The following is a 23,405-nucleotide window of genomic DNA, read 5'->3' as shown; positions in this document are numbered from 1 at the left end:
AAGTATTACTTTTCCCTATTTTATTTAAAATATTTGTGTATTTCTTTTCTTATTCCAGGTTCATTTTTTCAGTCAAAAGTTCATATAAAACTTTTTCAAATGCCTTGTCAGCACCTGTAGACATGCTTATCATTTTTCCCTTTTAATGTACTAATACAGAGCAGTATTGTTTCACCCCTGCAATCAACCCCACTTGGTCAGGTATATGTATTCTTTTCACGTACTGTTAGATTCCCTCTAATAATGTATTACTTAGGGTTTACTTTTATATTCATAGGCATATTGATCTGCTCTGTTCTTTTTATGCATTTTAAGGCTTCGATGTGATATATTTGCTTCATAAAAATAGTTTATATGCATTAATTTTTACTATTCTTAAATGCTATCCCATAGTCACTTTTTTCATAGGTATTAGAGGAAACTAAAATGTGTTTTCTCTGTTTTTAGGGCATAAAATTTAATATATATGGATCTGATCCACCCCATAAAGGTCCAACAAACTTTCATCTCTAAACCATTGTTATTAATTTCTTGCTTACTCTTCCAGAGAGCTATTTTGTGTACATGAAAGCAAAAATTTATATATATATTTTACAAATGATGACAGACTATGTAAACTCTTCTGTGCCTTGGTTTCTCACTTAATAGAATACCTTGGAAATCTTATCATTTCAACATCAATTTTTTCCTCAATTTTTTCCTGAGTTGTTTTATGATGCCTGCACACAATTCCAGTGTATAAATGTACATTATTCGACTGTCCCTTTTTAATGGGCTCTCATGTTTTCTCCCATCTTTATGTCTTAAAAAATAACACTGCAATAAATAACTTTATACATACACCATGTGTGCAAGTATATTTAAGGATCAGTTCCTAAAAGAGTAATTCCTAGTGTATTTACTAATATAACAAATAAATGATATGGCAGTTGAAATCTTGATGCCTTCTCATTTTATAAATGTTAAATCTAAGAGACATGGACTTCCCTGGTGGCACAGTGGTTAAGAATCTGCCTGCCAATGCAGGGGACATGGGTTATATCCCTGGTCCAGGAAGATCCCACATGCCATGGAGCAACTAAGCCCGTGAGCCACAACTATTGAGCCCTCACTCCGCAACTACCGAAGCTCACGTGCTCTAGGTCCCGTGTGTCACAATACACAAAAGAGATAGAAATCATCATCTAGGTCACCTTCCCATCAGGTGTGAAAAAAGAATATCACCTTAACTTACAAGTCACACTTATTTGAGATAGATATTTATAGTATTCCGGTTCAAGTGAAAAACCAAAGTTTTCTATTTAACCCATAAACAAACTTTACATTCTAAGATATGCATCACTTATGTTCATTTTAGATCTTCTGTGGAAGAATTATATTTGATTTTTTTATTACAGTTTGAGAAATGCCTTTTGAAATGCATTTTTGAAAAACCTTAAAGATAAGAATCAGTAGAGCTTAAAATGAAATACGTCTTTCTTTTTCTTTTTTTAAAGCTGAATAGGGCTTTATTTATTTATTTATTTTTAACATCTTTATTGGAGTATAATTGCTTTACAATGGTGTGTTAGTTTCTGCTTTATAACAAAGTGAATCAGCTCTACATATACATGTATCCTCATATCTCTTCCCTTTTGCGTCTCTCTCCCTCCCACCCTCCCTATCCCACCCCTCTAGGTGGCCACAAAGCACCGAGCTGATCTCCCTGTGCAATGTGGCTGCTTCCCACTAGCTATCTATTTTACATTTGGTAGCGTATATATGTCCATGACACTCTCTCACTTTGTCCCAGCTTACCCTTCCCCCTCCCCGTGTCCTCAAGTCCATTCTGTAGTAGGTCTGTGTCTTTATTCCCATCCTGCCCCTAGGTTCTTCATGACCTTTTTTTTTTTTAGATTCCATATATATGTGTTAGCATACGGTATTTGTTTTTCTCTTTCTGACCTACTTCACTCTGATTTGTGATTTACACTTTACTTGCATTGTATTTATTTTGGTTTTACACTGTGAATGGTAAATATTTTTTTTCTTTTAAGAATTATCTATTATGGGAGTGAAGTAAGTCAGACAGAGAAAGACAAATAGCATATGATATCATATATGTAGAATCTAAAAAGTGACTACAAATGAACTTATCTACAAAACAAATAGAGTTACAGATGTAGAAAATAAGCTTATGGTTACTGGGGATAAGGGCGGGGGAGGGATAAATTTGAAGATTAGGATTGACACAGACACACTACTATATATAAAATAACTAATAAGGACCTACTGTATTGTACAGGGAACCTTACTCAGTACTTCGTAATGACCTATATGGGAAAAGAATCTAAAAAAGAGTGGATATTATGTATATGTATAATAGATTCACTTTGCTGTACACCTGAAACTAACACAACATTGTAAATCAACTACACCCCAATAAAAATTAAGAAACAAAAAATGAATCTATTATGTAGTTGAAAAGAGGAATAGAGGAAGGGGAAACTGGCAAATTCCTAAGTGCTCAGCACCCCACAGGTTCTTAATCCAGTGGTGGTGGGTTTTGGCTGAGAACTCTACCTTGTAATGTTATAAAGCTAGGCTATACGATACTGTATCATTAATGTTGTGCACCAAGACCTGTAATTGTGATTATTAACATTCATAGACTTACCTTTAACTTATGAAGTCAAAGAGGAACAAAGTCCATGACTAATTCTCTCACGTATTTGGCTTAGAATCTCAATATTTCAGAGCAGGAAATGCAGGCTATTGCCAAGTTGTGTTATGGAGAATGGCATATGGCTGTGTGTCAATTAGTGGGTTTAAGGATCATGTGATCAAACGAAAAGACCTTTTCTTAAATGTCAGCGCTATTGTGCTGTGTAGGCACCAAGTCTTAGCTAGCCAGCCAGTTAAATGGTATCAAAAACCCAGACTACATCTAATTTGCCCTATTTCAAGAGTGAACCTGTTTCGAACAAGTCTAATTTTATTTTTAACATCTGTATGCCTGCAAACCTTTTACTGTAATTAGAAAGGAAAGTTCTAGCATGGGAGACATGAGGAGAGGTTGTCTTTGGCTGGCATCTGGTGTCTTATACAAAGCTTGCTGAGGGTCTGTTACAAAATATGTTCTCTCGTCTGAGTTGCTGGCTGGTTCTACTCTTTTGGAGCCGAGGGAGAGTAGGGAATGAATTTGGTCTCTGCTAACTGAGTTCTCTCAAAAAAAGGTTTTGTTGAGCTCTTAAAAAAGAAATTATATCAACAGTAATTCCAACTCCTAAAAGCAAAATCCAAACCTGGAAAATGTTATGGGTATGAATGTTCAGTCACAGCATTTGGGTCACAAGTTGGGGAAGGTTGTGTAAAGAGTAGGACACAAAGGAGTGTTTGGGGAAACATGAAAGGTGGGTTTAGTTTATAATGATGGCTACTGGACCCACAGCTTCATTACATGCTTACAACTACTGAGCTTGTTGCCAAACCTTCAGAGAAAGCCAGCAATCATGCCAAGAGGTCTAGACTTGCTTTGAAAGTCATAAGATTAGAAATAGAAAACTAAATGTACTGGTTAAGAACTTGGAGTCTAGAGTCAGACAGATCTGAGTTTAGGCCTGACTATAACACTTACTAGTTGTATGACAAAGAGAAAGTTGATTAACCTCTCCAAGGCACAGGTTGCTTCAGTTTCCTTAGCTGTAAAATTGAAATAATAATATTGATCTCATTTATTAGTTGACATTTTATTGTAAGGTGAAGCTATTTATCATTTATATCAGTGTAAACCGGCAGAATCCTATTTTGTTACAATTATTATTGTCCACTACTATCAGAATTTATTGTAATGCTAAAATTGTCCCAGATTTAGGCAATGAGAATTCCTTCAAGAAAATATCTGTATTCTTTTGACATGATTCTATCATTTTTTTAGGCCCTTCCTTACATTCTGGCCCCCAAAGTTATTTCAGTCCATCTTGTTTTTCCCTGGAGACAGCCATTTTTCCAAGGAGTCCTAGTTCCTCTAGTGGAGAATGGTAAATAGAAAACAATAGTTGGGTGATAAGTGTTGCTATTGCTACTGGGTTGCCACTACCTTAGTCTCCCTTAGTGGACAGCACTAGGAAATTATACATAGTATATACAGTTTATACTAATCTCTTCATTACCAATACAAAAAACCACAGGGTTTATTTTAACTTCCCCCTTTCTGTATTTGTATCTCTTATCTCTGACAGTGAGAACACTGACTCCTGGTATCCTCAACATAATTATTTATATGTACAAGTCCCTGCATGTAGCAAACATCTGAATCTGTTGAGTGCTTCCTTGCTTGAGTGCCATAATGCTACCTTCCCATCTCTCTTGGGTCTATAAGTTTTTGATTAAAAAGGAAGGAAGAAAGGAAGGAAGGAAAGAAGGAAGGAAGTGATGGTGGGAGGGAAGAAAGAGTAGGAAGAAAGAAGAAAGGAAATATTTCTAAATAGGATTCTGTATGCCATCACAAACATCTGAGCTGGGAGGAATGGTAGATAGTAATGGTTTAGTTCTTATTAGTATAAAATGGGCAAGACTTTACCTCTCAATGAAGTAAAGAAAAAAAGTGAGCAATAATATAAAAGAGAGAGATAAAGAGACAGACACAGAGAAAAAAAGAGAGACATAAAGTGAAATAGAAGAAGCTACCCAGGGCCAACACTTTTAGCCTCAGCCTTACTAGAAGTGTGAGTATCAAAAGCAGAAATTGCTGAAGGAAAACCAGAATAGAACCTTTGAACTGTGGAGCCATAAGAGGACTTTTGAGTTGGTCTCTGGAAAAGAACATATTACATTTACATTGAGAGACTATCATACTAATTCAAATCACCCTCTTTCACTGTTCAATCTATTTTCTTTCACTCTCCTTTATTTTCTTTCACTCTCCCTTCCAAGATATACTTAGAAATCATGTTGATCTCTACCAAAACTTCAGAATTATTATTTCTTTATTGAAGTATAGTTGATTTACAAGATTGTATTAATTTCAAGTTTGCAACATAGGAATTTGACAACTTTATAGATTATACTCCATTTAAAGTTGTTGCAAAACAATGGCTATTTTCCCTATGCTGTACAATATATCCTTTCGCTTATCTATTTTATACACAGTAATTTATACATCTTAATTCTGTACCCACATCATGCCCCTCCCTTGTTCCCTCTCCCCACTGGTAACCATGAGTTTGTTCTCTATATCTGAGTCTGTTTCTGTTTTGTTATATACTTTCATTTGTTTTACTTTTTAGATTCCACATATAAATGACAGCATACAGTGTTTGTCTTTCTCTGACTTATTTCACTAAGCACGATACTTTCTAGGTCCATCTACCTTGCTGCAAATGCCAGAATTTCATTCTTTTTTTATGAGTGAGTAATATTCTATTGTATATATATGACCACATCTTATTTATCCATTCATCTGTTGATGGACACTTAGCTTGCTTCCCTATCTTAGTTTTTGGACATAATGCTGCTATGAACATTGAGGTGCATGTATCTTTTCAAATTAGTGTTTTTATTTTTTCCTGATATGTACCCAGGAGTGAAATTGCTGCATCATATGGTATTTCTATTTTTAGTTTTTTGAGGAACCTCCATGTTATTTCCCATAGTGCCTATACCAATTTACATTGGTATACTAAGGTTCCCTTTTCTCCACATCCTTGTCAACATTTGTTATTCGTGGCCTTTTTGATGTTAGCCATTCTAGCAGGTGTGAAGTGATACCTGACTGTAGTTTTGATTTGCATTTCTCTAATGATTAGTGATGTTGAGCATCTTTTCATTTGCCTGTTGGCCATCTGTGTGTCTTCTTTGGAAAAATGTTTATTCAGGTCTTCTGCCCACTTTTTTAATTGGGTTGTTTGGTTTTTTGATATTGAGTTGTATGAGCTAGTTATATATTTTGGATATTGACCACTTATCATTTGCAAATAGTTATTCCCATTCAGTAGGTTGTCTTTTCCTTTTGTCAATCGTTTCCTTTGCTGTGCAAAACATTTTAAGTTTAATTAGGTCCCATTGTTTATTTTTGCTTTTACTTCTGTTGCCTTAAGAGACAGGTCCAAAAAAATTATAGTTATGATTCATATCAGGGAGATTTCTGCCTTTGTTCTCATCTAGGAGTTTTATGGTTTCAGGTCTTACATTTAGGCCTTTAAACCATATTGAGTTTATTTTTGTATATGGTGTGAGGAAATGTTCTAATCTCATTTGTTTTTACACGTAGCCATCCAGATTTCCCAGCGCCACTTATTGAAGGGACTGTCTTTTCTTTACTGTGTATTCTTCCCTCCTTTGTTGTTAATTAATTGACCATAGGTGCATTTATTTCTAGGCTCTCTATTCGGTTCCACTGATCTATTTGTCTGTCTTTATGCCAGTACCATGCTGTTTCAATTACTATATTTCTACAAAAAGTATTTATTACTTTGAGAGAAATGTTTTTATTTACTGAACGAGGTTTTGTTTGTTTTCCTTCTTGAAAGAAATTCTATATTTGTCCTTAAGAGAACTATTTCAGCTGGTTTATACTTTAGATGTACATTAGATCATTTACCAAAAGTTATATAGAACAGATAGGTTTTAAAACAAATTAGAGAAATCTTGGCTATTTGCTATCCAAAGATCATTCGGCAGTAAACATCTCACCATTATCCTCATTTTGTTGGAGGTCTATCGATTTTTTTTTTTGGCTGTGCCATGCAGCTTGTGGGATCTCAGTTCCATGGCCAGGGATTGAACCCGAGCCCTTGTCAGTGAAAGCATGGAGTCCGAACCCCTGGACCACCAGGAAGTCTCTGTCTATTAATTTCCATTGAGATATTTGTGAATAATGGAAGGCTAATACTAGCACAAGGTAAGCCTGTTTGAACTTTGGAGGAAGCTGAAAGGGACCTTGGACTTAACTCTTTGCCTGCAATATGCACTCAGAAACATGAAAGTTTCCAACCCAAAGATAGCCATAAGGCATTGTGTAACTTTTTAGGGTATGTTTCTTCTAACTCCAAATAGTGATTTTAAGCGTTTGTTATGGCGGTTCCTGGAAACATCCTACTGCTTTACTTGTAACCTTCAAAAAAATCTTCTACCTGCTTTTCCTTTAAAAAAAAATTGATCCCGGGGCTTCCCTGGTTGCGCAGTGGTTGAGAGTAGCCCTGCCGATGCAGGGGACACGGGTTCGTGCCCCGGTCTGGGAAGACCCCACATGCCGCGGAGCGGCTGGGCCCATGAGCCATGGCCACTGAGCCTGCGCGTCCGGAGCCTGTGCTCCGCAATGGGAGAGGCCACAACAGTGAGAGGCCCGCGTACCGAAAAAAAAAAAAATTGATTCCATGAGACACTTAGTATATGTTTTAAGTCTTTATTTAGTTATAAATAATCTTTTTAAAGCCGACCTTCATTTATCAGAAGAATTAGTTGTTCCTTTTGGCAGTCAAAAGAGTGACATATTAGAATGTCTCTACCAGAACTTCCCTCTGTGTGACTTGGACTTTTTATTTACATTGAGGGGGAAAAAGAATTTGATCATAACCCTTCTCAGTGTTATTTGTTTCTCCTCCCATCCTTTGGTCTGAAATGGGAGGACTGAAAATATTAAATTATTTGAGTGGCTTAATGATTTTGTATTAAAAGCTGAAGATATGACTTCTAAATATTGCCTTGAGAAAACAAGAATCTGTTTTCAATAGGAGACATTATTAGAAAATGCATAATATGCAAATAAGCTTTTAGCCAACATAAAGCACACTTCTGTGAACCTTTGTCTGCATAATAATTCTATTCAAACTTCAACAAAAATCGAGATCCCAACCACTTCACATACGCTGATAAACTAAGTAAATAAATACTATTTCAAGGGGGACTGATCAACATTTGAATAAAGTGTCTTCAGTAATAGAAATACTTTCCATATTGTTGAATTTGTTTGTATCTTCCAGTTTGTGTCTTAATGTAACAAGTTCTGAGTATTGACAATATTGTTTTCTCCATTCCCTATGCTTTCACGTAAAGACTTTAGTGTGATTAGAAGCTTTTATGTATAGTTTTCCCCCTATATATCCTTTAATCTTGAAATGTCTTCCAACAATGCCTTGGAAGAGTGTGATGATCAGAATAAATATTTAGTTCTTTCTTACTAGATCTTTAATATCATGATAGGAAGTTGGTACAGTATATTTATGGGAAAGAGAATAAGTTTTATTATTAGTCACTCAAATACACATATCTCTCGTATGTATGTACAATTGGCAATAAGCACATAAAAAATTTCCAACATCGTTAGTTATCAAGAAAATACAAATCAAAGCCGCAGTGAGATACAACTTTATATTCATTAGGATGGCTATAATAAAGAAGTCAGATAATAACCAGTGTTGATCGGGATATGGAGAAATCAGAAACTTCATAGACTGCTTGTAGGAACATAAAATGGTGCAGTCATATGGAAAACAGTGTGATAGTTCTATGGGTTTGATAATTGCATAAAGTTTTATCCACCACCATAATGATATAGAACAGTTTTATTATTCCCTAGCTTTTTTCCAACTACTTTGTAATCAACTTTTATGCAACATCTAACTCCTAGCAACCACTGCTTTGTAATTTCACTATAGTTTTGCCTTTTCCAGAATGCCAAACAAATCAAATTACATAATATGTAACCTTTTGGCCCTCAATTCTTTCACTAAACACAGTGAATTTGAGGTTCATCCACTGTTGTGTGAATCAACATTTTGTTCCATTTTATGGCTAAGTAGTTAGGATTCAGTTGTTTGGATGCACCACAGTGCTTTTATCCATTCGCCAGTTGAAAGACATCTGAGTAGTTTCCTGGCAATTACAGCTAAGCATTCACATTCAGGTACTTTTGTGAACCTAAGTTATTTTTTTCTCCAAGGTAATCAACTATGAGTGAAAATTCTGGGTAAAATTATAAATGCATGTCTAACTTCATTTCAAAAGTTGCCACATTTGTCCATAGTACACTTTATACTGTACTTTTGTACATAGTGAACATTTTTCCTATACATATTATATTTCCACCAGCTACGTGTGAAATTCCCCCTGGCTTTACAACTTCATCAGCACTTGGTATTGCATGTTTTTCTTTTCTTTTTTGCAGTTTTATACTAGGTGTGTAGTGTTATCTCACTGTGGTTTTTTATTTATGAGGACTTAATTCTGGGCTGTCTATTCTATTCTGTGTGTCTATATGTCTATCTTTATGTCAGTACCGCATTGTTTTGATTGCTGTAGCTTTGTAGTAAGTTTTGAAATGAGGAAGTGTGAGTTCCAGTTTTATGTTCTTTTTCAAGATTATTTTGGCTATTCCTTGAGACTCCATATGAATTTTAGGATGGATTTTCTATTTCTGCATAAAGCATCGTTGGGATTTTGATAGAGATTGCACTGAGTCTGTAGATCATTTGGGGTACTATTGACATCTTAACAATATTAAATCTTCCAATTCAAGAACATGGGATGCATTTTTATTTATTTATGGCTCTCTCTTTATGCATGTTACTTCTCTCCATTATTCTCTGAAATCTAGCTGCCTTGGTCTCCCTACACCCTCAGCTCTATTTCCCCAACTCAGGGAGTCCACCAGGATTTGCCTGTTTCTCCTTCCTGTCCCACAGACTGGAAATTTTCTCAAGGCAGAAAGTTGGGCACTTGTAGAGTTCACCTTGTCTGTTTCTCATCACTCAGGGATTACTGATATTTTTGCCTGTATCCAGTGTCTTGAAAATCACTGTACTATATATTTTCATAGTTGTTGATTGCTTTAGGTGGATAGATAAATCTAGTCTCTGTTACTCTATCATAGTCGGAAATTTGAGTCTTAAATCAGGGTTCCTTCCCAGCCATAAAAAACTCAGAGATTCACTCTTTCCTGCATGTTAGCAAGTCTATCCTGCCTTGGTATCTCTCTGATGTCTTCAGCTAAATTTTTTTAGTATTTTTTTCCAGCATTTTTATTGCCATAAGCAGTTTTGGACTAAGATGAACTAGTCCACCATTGCTGGAAGCAGAAATTGTTATTGTGCAATGAATTTTTTATCTTCATTATGCATTTTACCATCTACCGAACTCTTGCTATAATCTCTAAATCATTGACTGATCTTTCCAACCATGGCTGGAGAAGTTCGACACACATTCGTTTAATAAAAACTGTGTGTAAGGCATTATCTAAAGCAATGTGAGAGTTATAAAATGATAGAAGACTTTGTTCCTATTCATGTAGATTTTTAAGGGCTAATTCTAAAAAGTTATAATTAATTGGGGTAGAGATATGTATATAAAAACACTGTGTATCTTAATAATGTTAAAGGCACTTAAATGCCAAAGAATATATAAGGTTAAAATATTTGTAATAGTCCTTGCACTTTAGTTGTCAAGGCAAACTTTTGTTATTTGTAGATCTAGAGCCATTAATAAATCCAATCAAATCAAATTGTTGCCCTAACTTGAATGTCCTTGAGCAAAATCAGACTTGTAAGATGCAAATAATCTTATAAGGTATAGCTTTCATTTTTTTGACTAATTAATTTCTTTATATAACCTGAAAATGTTTAATGCCTGCAGTGTTGTTCTAAACCCTAAGGTAGCAAAGATCACTCAAATAAAACACAGAAACCTAGAATAAATTAATGCACAAACATATGCAGTAGTTAGTACCAAAAATAAAACTTTAAATGGGAAAACAAAATGTGATTTTTCTCATTTTATTTCACCTCAATTGATATAAATTAACATTCATCAAAGTAATCACTGTGAACTCACACAAACGTGTGCACACATGCATATACACAGATACTCATAAATATGTTAATTTAGAGTTAAACAGGAGAACAAAGATACACAAATAGGAGTCACAGAAGGAACTGGTTACTGGATCTCTTGATGTCACATGAGATACTGAAGTAAATATCTATGAAACTTAGGAATAGAGAGGTTAGCATTTTTAAAATCAAAGTTTTAAGACACATATCTTAAGACTATTTCAATTATTTTTTTAATTGGATGAAAAGAAATACAAATAAATTTGATATAACTCTCAAGAAATAATCTATTGACACTGATGAATGGCTTTGAGAGCTGAGGATTTGGTCCTCTGCAGACCACCCTTGCATCTGTGTACTTCACTGGCCCAAAGTCAGTCAATGGCTGGTCAATAAGTGAACCTCCCCACCACCCAAACGTTGCATGGAGGGAAGATACATCAAAGACTACCAGGAACCAAATGCACTGAAGCTCTGAGGCTTCGGATGGTCCAAATTTCAGTCAGGACACAGTCAGGATTGCAGATTATTTCTCTGAACAAGTCATGATTAATTCCGAGGCTAGGAATACAGTTTACAAAGAATGTTCAGTTATTTTGATAAACCAGATTGAGAGAGGTCAAGACAATAATTTGGTCAAAGCTGTTTGCCCACAGTTTTCCAGGAACATAACACAGTTCTCTATATTTTCATCAATATGTATCCCAAACTGCTCTGCACAGAGCTTCCCTCGCAATTATGATTTTAAGTTGAACAAAAAATGGTGAATTGTCTTTCAAAAGCATTTTTTGTGTCTAATAAATATTTATTGAAAGGTTATTGGTTGTTACTTAAGCTAATTAGACAATAAATTAATATAAGTCTAAACAGATAGGCCTAGTTATTTATAGTTACATTCTAATTAATTACTGGTCTAAAATTTATGTATTTACTTAACCATAATTAAAATTATTCTAGATACTTAAGATGTGAATACAGAATAAGTTTAAAAGTTAAGCTTGAAATTTGTTTAGAGAACAATAATTTTCCTCCAAAGAATTTTTTAAATTAAAGGCACCAAATTTATTTACACAGAATGTCAAAAGCATTTTGGGTAACAAAGTTATGAGAACATTTTTTCTTGTAAGAAGATTATTCAGTTCTAAGACTTTAATTTCAAATTGTACATTCCACTCAAAGAATGTGAGGTTCTTAATAGCCATGATGTTGTAAAAATATTACTTTCATGTTGTATTCATATCCCATTCTTCCAGTCTACCCTTAGATTTGAGAAAAATGAATACAGTGACCTTAATGTGTTCAGAGATTTCCCTAAGTATATAACAGAGGAAAATCAATCTCTCTCTTGATATATACATGCATACATGGCTATATAGCTCTATGGCTATATGCATATATCTATGAGTGTATGTATAGAAAGGTTCTGGTTCACTACATCAGTTGTGAAGCCAGATAAAGTGTGACAAGGAATTCATAATGTTCGGACATTCATTTAAACAAATTCTTTATTCCATAAACATTGCCTCAGCTTTTAAACATAAATAAGTAAAGATGAACTATCCATATCTTCTCTCCAGATGTTTTGTGTTTTGAGACTGCATATCACAGCTGGGCCAGTGATCTCTGAATCCTGGGAAACGGAGAACTCTGTAGTTCAACTTTAATAGAGGGAAAGTTCTCTGGCTGAGAGGTGGAAGCAGGTGGACTCCATGTTCTGCATTTTTTTACTCATAGAGCCAAATTCTTCATTAAGCAGTAGGGGGTGGAGGGAATTGCCACAGCTATTATTTTCTAAGTGCATAAAAAATCTTAAGCAGAGAGTTTAGATTTCTGATATTACCTGTTTATGTCTTGGAGTAAATACTGACAAAAAATACACTGAATACAAAACTGATGAAACTAATTCTTGGTTTCTAAGGATATAGTCACAGATATTAGTGAACATCACTGAAATTAGCCTTTGAGGTTAAAAATCCCAATATATCCATTACTCATTGAATTAGAATATCTGTTAATTATCTGATTAAGGGAGCTTGTAACTTCATGTAAGGAACCGAAACACTCTCTTGGAAAGGGTTTGCCCCTTAAAGTTCTTGGGATAGTGGCTAAGAAAACTCTCAGAAAACCAAGGTGATTGTGAACTTGCCCTTCATAATAAAAGGAATAAGAATTAATATTGGGGGATATGGAGGGATATCTAGTGTCCTAAAGGGTCCAGAAGGGTTGGTCACTTGGAGGCAGGGTGAAAGAGGGCAGAAAATGTCATTGGGCCATTTGGTAGAGGAAGGACTGTAAGCATTCTTTTCCCAGTTTGACAAGGCATCAAAATCTCTGGGGTGCCTGATCAAAATGCAAGTTATTCAACTTACCCCAGACCTATTGGACCAACATCTCAAGACATGAATCTTACAATTTTCATTTTCGACAAACTTCACAGGTGATTACTATACTTTAAAAAAACGTTTGATAACTACTAGAATCAGAAAAACAGAGATGTCAGGTGGGAATTTGAGAAAAGAAATAGGTACACTGGAACAATGTGCCTATATCAATATCTTCAATAAAGTTGACTCAAATTATGAAATGCTAGATGGGCAAGGGTTTCTTGTGGAAATCAGTGAAATAGTTGAGTTCTGCTGACTAATTTTTATGGTACCCAAACAATCAGCCCATGTGGTCAAAAGGAAATTGTCATCAGAATTACAAAAAATATTTTGGTTCATGTTTTAAACAAATTTTCTCTAATATGAACCTACTATTTTGGTAGGACGAACAGTCAAGTGAAGATAATCTATTTTTTCCTCGCTGATTGAAGATCTTGCACTTTCTCGAGGCCATAATTGTGATCATCATTTTACACTTGTCAGTGGTCATAACAGTAGGTGTAAGTACACTAGGAATTGGGCTAAATGTAAATTGAAGTCTGTAGTATTCTTAGAGAGCAAATGGCTTCAGGGAGGTAATAGTAGGTATCAAAAGAGTTGATTGAGTTGCAGTCTGAATTTCCACAACCATAGAGTATGTGGATGGGGCTACACAGAGCTTCTGCCAAGATATCCAAGCCCCAAAGCAGTCAAGTCATAGAACGAGGTGGAAGAAAAGGTGAGAGCAAGGATGCCATGGCACTTGGGAGCTGAACCCAGTTTCCCACTAATTTGGAATATAAATAGATTATTTTTTGTCCTTAGTTTGTTGTTCCTAGAAGACACCCAGCACTTCTATACACTATACCAACTAGCAATTATCTAAAAATAACTCAAAACATGCACTTGACCAATGTGTGGGTGCTGTGTGTGTGTGTGTGTGTGTGTGTGTGTGTGTGTGTGTTAACCAAATTCTTGATATTGCTTGGGAAGAGAATATTTTGGTTCACTGAAGGTACAAGTCAGCTAACTGGCCTCAGACCATGCATTCTTTCTTCTTTGTTCACATTTTGCTGGCTGGCTATTTTTTAGAATACCTTCACTAGGATGAAGGATGTGTCCTTTTACTATCGTAAAATGAAGAGGAATCAAGGCTGAATGAAAGATAATAGCAGAAGGAGTTATCACTGAATGAAAAGGATACAAATTTGTGGCAGCAAATTCTTCCTTTGTAAATTTTTTCAAATTGGAGTGTATTTCGTTGTTTTTTTCTTATTATAAAAGACTATTCCTTTTAAAGAAAGGTCTGAAAAAAATGAAAGAGTAAAGATTATAATAATTATAATAAAAATTAATAATTATAATAAACCTATTAAGCCTATTATCTTGAAGATAACTATTGTAAACCTTGGCAAATATATTTTCAGAATTACGTGCATGCACACACATATATTCAATAGTTTTATTTTTATTATTTACGAAAATGGGATATTTTAGTTTGATAACAGATTACTTATATTCAACCACCTTAAACTACAAAAACAAGAATTTCATAGGGTGCAATCCGTACATCCTATATTTCAGTCTGTTTCTTTTCCTTTTAAAAATATATCATGAATATATTTCCATAATAAATTGCTATAATATCTGCATAATTTTCCATTATGTGCAATTTATTAACTGATCCTTTCTTATTGGACATTTAGATTTTCATTTTTTTCCTGTTACTAATATTGCTTCCATAAACCTTCTTATAGCTAAATCTGTCCCACACACTTCCACCTTCCCCTGCCGAGGGATATGTTTTCATAAGTGGAATGCTTAGATGAAAGGATATGCACTACAAATACATACCTTTTAGCTTACTATTTTTCTACAAATGTTCTGTGATGTTGTTTACTTCCCATGGCTGCATCTACACACAGAAGTGGATTTTGTTATTCACTACTTATACTAGCTACTAACATGCTGAGTGCAATAGAATGTTTTGAAAAAAGCTTTACAAATGGCTTTTTTTAGCTGCTTTTTCTGTTGTTGTCGTGGGTTGGCAAAATTACAGGCCCTAAATGTATTGATATCATCTTTTTATTTTCTTGGTTCAAAATTAACACTGTGATATTTAGAGACTACGAACAAAGTCTGTACTAATCAGATGAAACCTCTCATTCTTCAAATGAACCCCTTAGGTGAAAACAGGTATTGAGTGAGAAGGATTTAAATAAATTTCTGGCTTCTTTTCCACATCGGACCTGTAGAAACCTTGTCTGTAATTGCCTTTTCGTTTTCCAGCATTCATGTTTCAGCTGCCCATCATAAACATCAACTAAATCTTTAGGAGTCTTTCTTCACCTGTCCTTGACGGCTTAGTCAGAAAGCAAAGATAATAAAACTTGTGACATCAATTTGTGTCATAACCCGGAGCCAGGCTTCATGTTGAAGGACTACGAAATTATAAAGTAGTGTTATCAGTTGTGTTGAAAATAATAATTGAGTAACTGCAGCCGTAGATCATTCAGTGGTTCAAGAAAGCAAGGGCATCAATTATGTGACTGATAAGGAATTAATGTAAATACCAAAGAATGTGGCATCTTCCCATAAGCTTGCAAGGTTAGGTTGGATCTAATAAGGAACTCCTGGTAGTGAGCCAGAACCAGAAGTGTCTGAGGGGCTGGAAGCTAGTCAGCTACTCTAGCTGCTCTCTAATTCTACTCTCTAACTTGCCTTCCCATTTCTCCAGGGTTAATGACTTGACTTTTAGCTGTCCTAAGATTTCACACATACCTCTTTACACTACCATGCAGTCACTTTCTGTGTGTCTGTCCCCTGTATGTCATGAGAGCCATGATGGTAAGGACCACAGTGGGTTCATCCCTCTTCATGTAGCCCAGGAACTGAAACTTTGGCAGCCCCAATGAAAGGATGAGTAATGCAATGTTAATTTTTTTTAAAGGCACAATTCTCTGTCAATTTTAGTCAAAGACTGGATCAACAGGAGTAGTCCTTGTGTTCCCAAATTAGAGACACAAACTAGGAGTGTTAGAGACGTCAATGGAAAATAACTCTATTATTGTATTAATTTAATCATTTTATACCAGTAGACGATATTTTTTAAAAGCACAAAGAATAGCATTGACAGGGAAAGAAAGTACCAAATTATGACAAAAAGACAAATTATTAGAAGGCAGGGAGCTGGGGGAAGGGTTGGGATGGAAAGGATTGGAAGAAAAACTGCTACCAGGAAACCAGCTCCTTTCTTTCCACCATATATTGGTCTTTTGCTATAGGAGATAAATGAGCCATTGACTTCTGACTCATAGATTGTATCTGGGAGAAGCTCAGTTTTGATTTTAGCTTTCTTGATGATTGGGTCCTGGGTGAGATGCAGGGGAAGTAATCAGAGAAAGCCAATAGCTAAGTACCTGGCTAGCTGGACCCTGGCCACTCTGAGAGTCAGAATTAGATGTCACAGGGTCTAGATGTTGCCTTCAAAACACTGGTGTGCCCACATGCTCCGCATCAAAGGTCTCCACTAGTGGAAATGCCAAAGCTGCTATCCAGCGAGTTTATGTTTACAGTGCAAAATCCACACTGGCTTTTATAGAGTTTTCTTTAATACCCCAATTTCCTGATGCCAGGCCTTTGTACTTGCTGTTCCCTGTGGTTACAATGTCCCCACATCCTCACACACCTAGATCTTTCTTATCACTCAATTCAAATGTCATATTCTCAGAGTGGTCTTCCCCAATCATTCTACCTCATATTAAACTGTCGCTCCCCAAACCCTTTCTCTCAATAAACACACTCTGTTTTATTCTCTCCATGGTACTCACCAATATCAGAAACTATGTTATGTATAGATGTGTCTATTACCTATCATTCCCCACTGGAATATAATTTCCAGGAGAACAAGCACACTGTCTCAGTCACCACTGCATTAATGCTGAAAGGTGGTAGGGACCCAATATATATTTACTGAATGAATGAATGAATTTGTATAAAACCTCAAGTCTGTTTACATCAGGCTTGTTTACTCTCATTATCATATCGCTTAAAGTGAATTTTGTTCTGGGGCTTCCCTGGTGGCGCAGTGGTTGAGAGTCCGCCTGCCGATGCAGGGGACACGGGTTCGTGCCCCAGTCCGGGAGGATCCCACATGCCGCGGAGCGGCTGGGCCCGTGAGCCATGGCCGCTGAGCCTGCGCGTCCGGAGCCTGTGCTCCGCAACGGGAGAGGCCACAACAGTGAGAGGCCCGCGTACCGCAAGAAAAAAAAAAAAAAAGTGAATTTTGTTCAAACAAGGTGATACAGGCCATGAGGAACAAGCAAGCTCTTCTCCTCGGGAATTCAAGAAACAGGAACTAGCCAAAGAGGGACACACGTGCTGGCCTCGGACACATTTCCTGGATGAGGGTAATGAGAAAGAAACGGCCATAGAAGCAAAACCTGGGATGTGAGTACCACTAAACACATCCCAGGTACAAGAAGTAGATGCAGTTGAAATGCCAAACCAGTGTGTAGATGGACCCTACGGGAGTCACTGAACACATCAGAGCCCTAAAGCCATCCTATAGGAGGTCATAATTCCATCTCAGTTTTACAGGCTTGTAAAGGAAATGTCTAGATTAAAGCAGCTTTCACACAAAAACACAAAGAATCTGTGTTTCTAGAGTCTGAGTAATGTTAAGTTTTGAGTGGTTTAGTGTCAAGACAGAGAAGCACAATGAGATTAATAGTTGAAAATGGCAGGTGGGGGGGCCCATCAAACTCGAGCATGAAGCTGGATCGTGTTTAGCCAGGGGTAACGGGGGCAAGAGGATTTACAAGCATTCCCAAGATCCCGCGATTGACATTTCTTTCAGAAGTTTCTTAGGTTTCCCTCATTTCTGAATATTGCAATTATTAAAAAGAAATAGCCACACAAGGGTTATTTTGACTGTCACTCAAACAATTAAATATTGTAATTCCAGAAGAGTTTATGTTCTGAAACTTGTTCGCAGAATACTCCTTCTAACATCAATTGATGTTAGTCACCAAAAGCCTGATTAATGAAAGGAGAGCCGTGGCATTGGCTGAGGAAGAACGTTGATCCGTAATTAGGGCATAAATGATCTTTCACTCTTCTGGCTGTAGATTATTTACTTTGGCTGGTACTGAGGATAACCTGATATATGACAAGATTTATGAAACCTGAACAAAACTTCCAAAGTATACACATGAGCGTTGCTGACCAGATGGAATCTCTCAGTACAGTGTGCATGGAAACAAAGCCACATATTTCCACGGTGCGACCAAAGAGTTGTGTTGTTAAAATTTTACTGTAAAAGCAAGCTTTTCTCATGTTAGCCCCCTGCTTAAATCACTTTCTGTTGACACTTGGTATTAGCAAGGATTATTGTTTACCCTGGATGGTATGGATGTATAGACTAAAACAGTGGCTCTGCTTACACATGCCCATGTGTGTATGTGTATAGTCATATATATATATATATATATATACACACACACACACACACATACATGGACATATATATTATGAATATACACATATTTGTACCTAACAAATACAAAATAAGGTTGACAAGTACAAAGTTTGTTCATACCAGCTCTTGGCAGGATATAAATAATCAAAGTCTGGCTTTTTAAATGAAATTGATTCTCATATTGAATGCAGAGAGTTGATTTTGTCTTTGAAAACAGAACCATTTTGTACAATGTCCTTTAGTGTTTAAATTCTGAGTTTTTCCAACCTATTTTTATATACACCTAAGTTCTTGAATTTTTTTGTTGCTGTGGGGACTGACCTAATTTCCAGTTCATGGAGATATGCAGTCTCTGTGTCTGTGTGTATATGTATTAATTGCCTGAAAACAGAAACCATGTTTTTTCTAGATTATATACTATTTCCATAGATTTAGTGTATCTTTTAGGAACACAGAGAATGTTAGTTAAGTATAGTAATGCCACTTTTCATTTCAACTGCTTCTATATTTTATTAAAAAATAGAGTAATTGCTCACCACTGTTTGTTACCATTATCCATTATATACAGTGTGAAGATGCTGTACCCATTTTAAATGTAAAGTTATCATTTGCTGGGACATCATGTTCTCATTTATACCCAGTCAACACTCATTGGAAAAAAAATGTTAAGTTTAATCATACCGTGCCTCATTGGAAGTAAAAATAATTACCTTTAATAGGTGATGCTATATCAGCTTTTTAAAACTCATATTTTTAAAACCAGGATTGAGACTCAATTGGAATTTTCTAGCCTGAATAAAAGTTCCAGAGAGTCATTTAAATGACTCCCCAATTCCTGCTTCTTCCGTAATGTCTTCCAAGACTGAATGGGGAAATCCTTTTTAATTCATAAGACAAATCAATTGTTGGATGGAACGCTCAGCTCAAATTTTAAACATTACTCTTGTCAGCAATCCTAATGTTTACCCTGTATGTAAAAATAATACACTATATATGTATATATATAATTGAATCACTTTACTGTATACCTGAAACTAACACAGCATCATAAATCAACTATATGTCAACAAAATTTTTTAAAAATACACGATCCCCAAGAATTTAAGTCTAGATTTAATATTTTTAATTTAATTTAGTGTTTTTTAATATTTTCCTTCTCTTGTCTATGTTCTACCTAAACATCTGTATTCATTTGAGGATTATCTGAGGGGAGAGAATTAATCTTTACCTAACATCAGAACAGATTTAACAACTCCATGCAATTCTTATCATCCGCTTTTCACAAATGATACAATTGAGGCTTAGAAAAGTTAAAATAAGTTTCCTAAAGTCATGCAACTAGAAAGTGGCATAACCCGAATTGAAATCTCTAATTAAGACTAAAAAATCAATCAGCCTTAAAATCTTTTAAACACCATACATATAAAATGGCTTCCACAGATCTCTTTACCATATCAAGAGTAATCATAAACAATTTCTGATCAGAAGAATGCTTTTGATATGCTCACTTCTTTATTCGTTTACTGACCTTAGCACTTTTACATTTACTAGGTTTGTAAGCCCATGGGGAGTGAAATGATGCATCGGTGAAATTAATCAATAAAGTGTTGGATCAGGGGGGACCTCCAGGCAGAGAAGCTGCTACAGTGACATGCTCCAACTGGAACAAAAGCCACTGCAGAAATGTTCCCATAGTGCCACAGGGCAACACAGGCCCAAGATTGATGGACGAAGCAGAGGGGCAAGGGAAGGAATAAAGGTGGAGCTTATGGAGCCGGTCCTCTTATGAGAGACCAGCACATTGCCCTGGCTAAGACCTTGGCCTGCCAACTGGCCACCTCGAAGTGAGGGCTCCTTTCAACAGGTTCCCTGGTCCTGGGAACGCAGTTTCATAGTGTTTAGGGATGAGGTGTCTGGAGCCAGGCTGCTTGGATCTGAATTTCAATCCATCACTTATTATCTGCATGACATTTGCAAGTACTTTTAATGAGTGCCTCAGTGTCCTTACCTGTGCATGGGCATGAAACACTGAAATGAAGTGATGTGTATGGAATATGAAGAATGAAGTATAGCACAGAAGACAATTCTAAAACCACTACCTATTTTTGTTATTAAAAAAGCCTTTCCACTGCCTCTAGGACTAGCACCTTTGCTCCTTTTCTGGTGGTAAGTTCATCTTTGAAGGAAAAAAAAAGCATACATGCAAAAGATCCTCCCTCCTACTTCATGGCCCTGTACTTTAAGACTGTTATTCTCAATTAGCCAAATCTATTACATCTTTAAGAAGAAAGAAAGGGTAGGCCAGTTAGATTTGCATCAGGACTTAGTAGTTGCGTCAATGTACTTACCTTTTAATTCTATCCTCAATGGAAAGGCCAAAAATGGCCATTCATATACACAATCTGGACAAAACAGAACTTAGGTCCTCTCTCCAAAAAGCTAAGCAAGTTTCTGACAACCAAGGAAAGCTGTGTTTCAATAAAATCATTTTAATGGAACCTGGAAAAGAAACAACTCAAAAAATTCAACAAATAATAAAACAATAGACATTCATATATAATACACACACACAGATATTAAGAGACTCTATGACACATTTAACCTAAGTCTTTAGGATAAGGTTAAAATATTGCTCTTGTTGGCATTTGGGTATTATTACATGTGGTAAGAAAAGATTCAAGAATTTGGTTTGAAAAATACCCAGGTGTTAATGTGCTGGTTCAGTCAAGCGTGCCCCAGAGACCTGCCCCCCCCCTCCCCCAAAGGATGCAATACTGTTCTGGTCTAGTGTGTACCATCATCAATGTGACCTTTACAGAGGTGGCCTGAATAAGTCATCACTATAAAGCTCTTGGAATGAAAAGCACCCCATCAGTGCTTACTGTGCTTTGCATTTTTTATGACTCAAATCTTTTACCAGAGATGAGCAGCTTCTAAAGATATTAGAAGAGTGGTTTATAAATAGGAAGTAGCTTTACTTGCAATTCATTGGTTTCGGAAAAATTGTAATTGCTACATGAATATCTGCGTAGCAGAAATATTAATTGAAACATTCACTAAATAACAGAAAAATAGCAGGCCTATAAATAACAATGCTACTTTAAGGACTGCAGGGGCTTATTTTTAGAAAACATGAAGGTATGGTTTTTGGTTCCTTCCTACAGGAAGACTAATAAAAATAAAACCCTCTCTTGGGATAGACTGCCATCATTCATGGTGTACCTTTTCATGTGTTGCCAGACCAGCAAATATCACTGACACCTCCGTCTTGGTGTGGTCCATCCCAACAAGACTGCCATTTTGTGTTTCTTCCTATTTAAGAAAAGCCCAGCCGTCTACATACAGCTGTTTTATCAGCTATAAAAGATAATTTTGTTGTATTAACTCCATAAATTTTTTAGAGCCAGCAAGGCTTCGACAGCATAATGGCTTAATTTTTCATTCTAATAATAACCACCTGCCAGTTGAAATGAATAGGATCAAAACCAAACATTTCTGTTCTATAACATGATCCATGACAGATGTACTTCTTAGGAGGCCCTGGGCAGGGAAGTCCTGGCCCCTTTTCCAATTCACCCCATGGCAGTAAAAGCGTGAACACCAGGGAAAGGGTCTGACAGGAAAGGAGCTCAAGGGAAAGTGACCTGGTTGTCCTCTACACTTAAATCCGCAGTTGGCCGTAGGCCTGATTTAAGATGAGGCACGTTTTTAGATCTTGACACAGTGCTGTGTTGTTTCCCAGTTGCCGTCGTCTTCAGCTTTGACCAGCTCCCTGGAAAATTCTCATCTATTTCTTTCTCTCTTTTATGCCCCCTCTTTTATCATTATATGCATAAGAAAGTGAATAATTCAATTATTCACTTGTTTGTATAGATTTTTTGTTGTTGACAACTTAAAAGTGTTTCTTTTTAAATGCCAGAACAAATCTTGATACATTTAAGTGAAAATAAGGTCACGCAAGTTTGTGCCAACAAGCTACTCAGGCTTTATGCAGTTATTGATTTCTCTACCTAATGAAACTGAATATCAGCAATTTCTTTTTCATTTTTTATAAGGGAGATCACTTTCTGGAAGGAAAATTTAGTGAATTCAAGTGCAAATTTCCTATTTTTGGAATGCAGTGGATTTATTTTCATTAAGAAACCAATGTTTCATCTACTCTGATCTTTCCTATATGTCTTTTTTTGCAAAGGCCTGTGACCCTTTTTTAAACAATATGCAAAACATTTTTAAACTCTCTTCCTCATGAAATCATTACTCAGTGATTTTTCCTTTCTATTGTATATACTTTTCTACATTTTTCAGGTTTTTTAGTCCATTACCTTAACCACTGAGCCACAACCCTGTGTTTCCAAGTTTTCTAAGAAAGTATATTTTACTTCTAAAATTGGAGGGATACCTACATGTATAATCTTTTAAAATACCTTTCAAATTGTTTCACAGTTTAATGCTATGCATGTGGAAATTTATAAAAGAAATCCTCAATATTAGTCATGAGTGAACTATTCACATTAAGGTGGGAGGACAGTAAAGGATCATGTTTAGGTCAACTGTTTTGAAACACCCAAATCGCAGTAGAAGCAACAATTTTTAGGATGACTTTGAAAACTTTATAGTTCTCTCCATCCAAATATTAATCTTTAATATCAGTAACAATACTACAGAAAATATTGCCTGAGTGAAGGATGCACACACAGTTTATTTTCTCTGCTGTTTTTTTAAACTTTTTCTTCAAATTAATTTCAAACTCACAGAAAA

The sequence above is a fragment of the Orcinus orca genome, chromosome 13 (assembly GCF_937001465.1).
Source record: "Orcinus orca chromosome 13, mOrcOrc1.1, whole genome shotgun sequence".
NCBI classification, from domain to species: domain Eukaryota; kingdom Metazoa; phylum Chordata; class Mammalia; order Artiodactyla; family Delphinidae; genus Orcinus; species Orcinus orca.
Note: the sequence above shows the minus strand (reverse complement) of the source record.